The sequence below is a fragment of the Mytilus californianus genome, unplaced genomic scaffold (genome assembly GCF_021869535.1).
Source record: "Mytilus californianus isolate M0D057914Y unplaced genomic scaffold, xbMytCali1.0.p SCAF_15, whole genome shotgun sequence".
NCBI classification, from domain to species: Eukaryota; Metazoa; Mollusca; class Bivalvia; order Mytilida; family Mytilidae; genus Mytilus; species Mytilus californianus.
In genome coordinates, this window is record NW_026262637.1 from 5,502,699 (window position 1) to 5,508,698 (window position 6,000).

Below are 6,000 nucleotides of genomic sequence, written 5' to 3' on the forward strand. Positions count from 1 at the left end.
AATGATATTCTGTTTATCGCTATTTAACCTATGACGACGTTGTTAATTTCAATGACAACGGCACGTGCGCCCTTAGTTTTTAGCGATAATTTTTCATATCACTCTATTGTGCTGAGAAAGTAAATTATCAGTCAGTAAGATCAAAGGAAAATTTAGTAGAATAGTGATAAATTGCAAATGTATTCTTCTTGATAAATACTATCTTGAATGGTCCAATTTAATTACTTAATATGTATAGATGTCAAACAGAAAAACGTAGACTGAACCTAATTGAAAAAGGGAAGAACTTCAACATACAAAAATTGAAATGTTAGATTAACCTTTTGTACACCCAATAGAGTAATATACTGGTACACAATCTTAACAGTTTACGTTCAAAGTGAAACTTCTGTTATATTTAGGTTGCTATACATTTGGATATCCAATACCTTATCACTGTATAATTTATTTTTTTTAATTTTCAGATATTGATAATGGGAAAATGGTTTGTTCATCTTCCGTTAATTGTGGTCTTTATATTATTCCTTGGCATCATAGCTTTGTTTGCACATTTCATGCTCGATAATCATACAAAAACAAGACAAGAACGAAAGGTAAAGAAAGGACAATCACTTTATTTTGAACCAATCATCGGAGCTCCTCCAACATTTCATATCTACGGGAAGTTAAAACATACATATTCCTCATCGTTTGTGGTATACGATTTATTAAACGACAAATTCGTCGTTACACAGCAAAATATATTATCAATTTGACTTAATCTACACATCAGTAAAGGTAGAAATACTGTAAATGAGGCATGTCTTCATTACAGCGATGGATGGGGGAAATGTAAAACGGTTTTATTGAAGAAAAATACGTACGAAACTCTTCAAATAAAGGATAAGACATTTCTATTGACAGGATCGTATATCAGTGTGGACATTTCACACCCAAGTTATATATTAAGGGGACATTACCTCAATAGTCTGGTCATTTTACAGTCGTTTTATAGTGGTGTAGAAGAAGACGATAAAATATAACTATTAAGGATGTGAACCTATGTTTTTAATGCATTATGAGTAAGATGATGATTATGATCTGGTATTTATATAGTCTATTTCTGTATGTTCTGATTGCACATTGGCTCCCTTTTGTAAATACATGCGTATTGAATATTTCCGTTCTTACGTTGTTAGGTACAAATTATTAACGTTATGTAAATATAAGACATTTTCTTACCAGCACAAGGCTGTAGATATTTAAATTTTCTCTATTGGTTTCTAAGATTTCAATTACGAAAAGGTCTATTAGATATCCTCACCCTCTAGCATGTCGTCACCTTCCTAATTCAATTATAGTATTGCTTGTCATGTTTAAAAAAAAAAAGGATAACAAACTACCAAACTCGAAGGCATATTCAAAAAAGGAAGGTTAATAAAAACTGACAAAATCGACGGAGCAAGTGAAAAACAACTGCCATAATCTTTTATCGATCGTAAATAAATGCTCAACTCAGAGAGCTTGTTATCGAAAGGCATGACATGTCGAATTTTCCGTCATTAAAATGAGAAGATGTAGTTTGACTCCTAAGTCCAGCATTTGGAAAAGAAGTTCAAATGACTAATTGATACACTTGTTGATGCTGTCATATACTCTAGTTAACCCGAGCTAGACGATTGAAACGTGAACCCTTTATCTGATGAATATATCCAAGCTGTTTGGTCATTTATTCGGAATAGCGTTAGAAACTATAATGTATTATAAACACATTAGTTTCTAAACATTGATGACAAACGAGGATGAAGATCCGAATCCTACATTGCAAATTGCAAATGTGTAGCCGTTCCAAGAGACAAGTTAAAGCCAAAATTAATATCGTCTAGCATGTCTAGCATTCTAAAATGATAAATTCGGATGGTGTAACAAAATTACTTTAAATTCATCTGCAGCGTTAATGATAAAAATTTTTTTTACCTTTTGATGTCAATTTGAAAAAAGAATAATAGCCATATCTCTTTTATCATATTAATTTTTTAGGAAAATCCTTTTTAAAAACGATATATAGCAGGTGTATCTACTCTTCCGATCATTTTTATTACAGTAGAAATTGTCGCAATGGGGTATATTCAACTAGTAAATACAATTACATGAAAATGATAGAACCAATCTTCAATCACTATTTTTCACAATAAATAAATACTTTTAATTATTCTAAATTGAACATTACTTCACTTCATTTTGAATTGTACAATCAACTATATAGCCTCAAAACAGAATGCCCTTTTAACAAATTTTATGATTACATTAATGAAAATACAACTTTGTAAAGAATCCCGTGGATAAAAAAACAACAAATAAACTGTGGGTGATATCATGAAAATATTGAAATGTTTTATTGACAACATTTTTTTCCGAATTGGATTGCTTTTGTAACTAAAAGGTGCACAACAAGTGGTGATTGATGAATATTTTGATGCCAATTTTTTTGTATATCGATTTAAACATAACAAGGTAAAAAAGGGCCAGTAAATCAAATGCCGTAATCACCGGTAGTGTGTTTTATTGGTTACCCGTAACTATATATAGCATGATGAATTGTACTTTTTAAGTTTGTAGAAATAGACTGATGTATATTGTCGATAACAGTATGATTATTATGAAAATATTTTTTAACTGTACTTTTGTAGAAATGTACAGGTATGTGAGGAACTACTACAAAATAATGAAATTATACTTTGAAATGGTTTCTTAATTTGTATAGGAAAAAGCGGGGATTGATATGATAGGTAAAAGAAGTTATTTCATTGCTTTAAAACTATTTGGGTTAAAAGACTTTTAAGTGATTGTGAAGGCGATTGGAAAATCAAAAACTCAATACTTTTTCTATAATTTTTGGTCAAAACTATCCTTAATGTTGAAAATTAACTTGTGGGAGTCTAACGAAAAAGCCAGAAACATTTACAGATATAAGAAAACAAATATTATGGAACATTAAATTTATTAAATTTGAAATTAAAGCTATTGTTTTGAAAAAAAATGAATTAAAAGCGAACGTATTTATGTGATTGAAATCACAGATGAAAAAGTTCAGTTTCATAAGAATAAACTAAAATATATATCCAACTGGATAGCAGAAATTAATTGGGTAAAGAAGTTAATACCAAAAAGATGGACAGCCATCTTAAAAGTCGGAAAATTCTACAAAAAAGACTTGTTAATATAAAAAGAAACCCATTGATATGGAAAGGTTTACCTATAAAATTAGTATAACTATCAAGCAATCTTTTATATGCAAGGTTTACCTATAACATTAATATAACTATCAAGCAATCTTTTATGTATGTCTCTGATAAATGATTTAAAAAAAATTAAGCCAGCTTTTGGATAAAAAAAATCGTTGAATATGCTTAATATAGATGATATGTTACATCAAAACTAGTTATATGAATTTTTATTAATCTTTAAAAGAAAATAAACTTTAAACTTTAAAATGGAAATTACACCAACATATTATATCTACAAGGAAACTTTTATTCAGGTGGAAAATTGTAAACAATAGCTTTTGTAGCTTTTGAAGGAAATTACGACCACTTCTCTATAATGTGTCCGTATTTAGAAAAGTTTTACACATAAATGAAGTTTTAAGAGGGATAAAATAAATTATAAGAAAAAATTAAAACATCTAGCATTTGGATAAAAGTTTCTGACGAAGAGTCATATATTGGCTTTAAAAGAGGGGCATAGATAGCAGAGAGACATTCAAACTCATTAATCGAAAATAAACTAACAACGCCTTGGCTAAAAAAGAAAAAGATTAACAATAGTACACAAAACACAACATAGAAAACTAAAAACTAAGCAACACGAACCCAACCAGAAAATAGGGGCGATTACAGGTGCTCCGGAAGGATAAGCAGATCCTGCTCCATATGTGCATATATAAACAATCATCAGTTTTTCAATTTAAGAAGAGTATTACATATCTGACCAAGAGACAACAATGCCAATGTTTTCTCAAATTTCATTCATGAATTCAATATGAGAGTAAGTGTGAAAATTAAATAATATGTTAGTTACCATTAGAAAACATTTGAAACGTCATAATGATTGATATTTGTGAATATATATTTCATGTAAGTTCAATTTTACAACTAATGACTGTCCTTAGTAATTAGTGGAATGTAACAGGGAACACCAGGAGGAGCTTGGACATCTGATTGCTATTGTAACAAACCAGCCAGTAATTGAAATAAATATTTAAATATGTTGTTAAAAAACGGGGTGTTTTCATTGTATACAATATAAAGAATAAATTCATGCAAAACGTTCTTAATGACGAAGAGAAGCATTCACTTAGTTCGTTAATTTCACGTGCAGAGGTAATATTGATGTTCTGTTAAAAAAATCCTACGTGTCAACAAATTCCTTGCATCTCACGTATGCCGTTGTATTTGACAATAAGGATAATATCGAAACAAGAAGCTCTGCTTTACATATTTAGGTCCTTTTTCGTATGATGTACCCAGGTGGACACAACCTCTGCTACCCCTGTATTGCGTTCATGTAACTCTACTAATAGTGAACGCGTGCACATTCACATTAAACGATGTTTGTTGACTGTTGTTTCTCATTGGTATCTTGAATCTCCTTATCAATCAGCATAAAAACGTGATCGTTCATCATTGAAATGCGAATCTTAAATATCGGTTAAGCTGCTTTTGCCTCTATGTTGTCTAGTATTTTTAAAATTGAGTGGAACACCATCTGTCAAAATATTTTAGTTTAGGGAATATTTTAGTTTTTATTTTATTGTAGAAAGCACATTATTGTATTGATAAAATGGAATCAGTGTTAATAAATGTAATTGTTTTATATAACAAAATAACACCAAGCACATTAACATCATAACTGACGGTAGACAACTGAGAGTATTTTTTTTAATTTCTATACCAGTACCTTTATATTCATATACATTATTGATCTCATAATAAGACAGATTTCTTATGGATTTGTATATACGAAATCGTTCGAGGCCTTTAAGCCTCTATTTATTGCGTAATTTGATACTTAATACATTATAGAATAATATAATTCATGTTAATATTTTCTTATTACATTGACCTATATTTAAAATGACAAAATTATTATGACATATAACTCAACACTGATATTGATAACCCACAATTGAATAATTACTCTGTAGATTTAAATAAGCATAGTCATAGGAAGCACTTGAAACGTTTCAAATATATATGTGTACCTATAATTTCTACCTAAAACTACATTTCAGAAACTGAGGAATGTTTTGAATATATTTTCCAGGAACGTTTTCTTTTGATATCTTCTCTTATTACTTTTATACTAAAAAATGATATGTATATATTCCCGTCCCGCGAATCATTTAGATAATTTACCAGAATAAAATCAAGAAGATGGAGGATATTCATGTAAGACACACCATCTTATGAATGTTGTTAAATAAACTGGATGAGTTCAACGCGTCTGTTTGTTTTGTCAAATGGGTTTGAATAGATCGACATTAATATGTAAAAATAATTTGATGTTGAAATGGGTTGATTCAAACATTATAAAGATGTCATATCCTTTCAAGGAAAATATATACTTTGGTATATAATAAAGTATTTGTTATGAGTATTAATGGTTTTAAATAAATTATTTGTTTGAGTATCTTCTTTTTCCTTAGAGTATACAATTTTTTGTTGCAATGTACGTAACCTAAGTATGTTTAATATTTTATTTTGATTGTTTGATTACAAAAGTAATAAAAGTGCGTCAAACTGACTTTTACCAACAATGCTAGTCTTATTTATACGCTACAAGTACTGCTTATTTTCATTATCAGTCAAAACTTTATGTTTAGCTATCTAATATGACTTATCTGTCTCCATATGGATGTGAGGAAATATGGTAACAATAGTAAATCGCGATAATTGCCAAAAAAAAAGTTTTTTTATATATTTACATAGTACAATCCTTTTTACCTATTTTCATTTATGG

General features: G+C 29.3%; 1 protein-coding gene across 1 annotated transcript in view; it reads left to right on the forward strand.

The window, feature by feature from the left end:
* LOC127725253 (leucine-rich repeat-containing protein 4C-like) overlaps positions 1–5,668 on the forward strand; it is an 80,843-nt gene extending 75,175 nt beyond the window's left edge. Inside the window, exon 18 of the mRNA XM_052232123.1 lies at positions 465–5,668. The gene's annotated coding sequence lies outside the window, so the exon portion shown is untranslated. The remainder of the gene's footprint in view (positions 1–464) is intronic.
* The last annotated feature ends 332 nt before the right edge of the window (positions 5,669–6,000 follow it).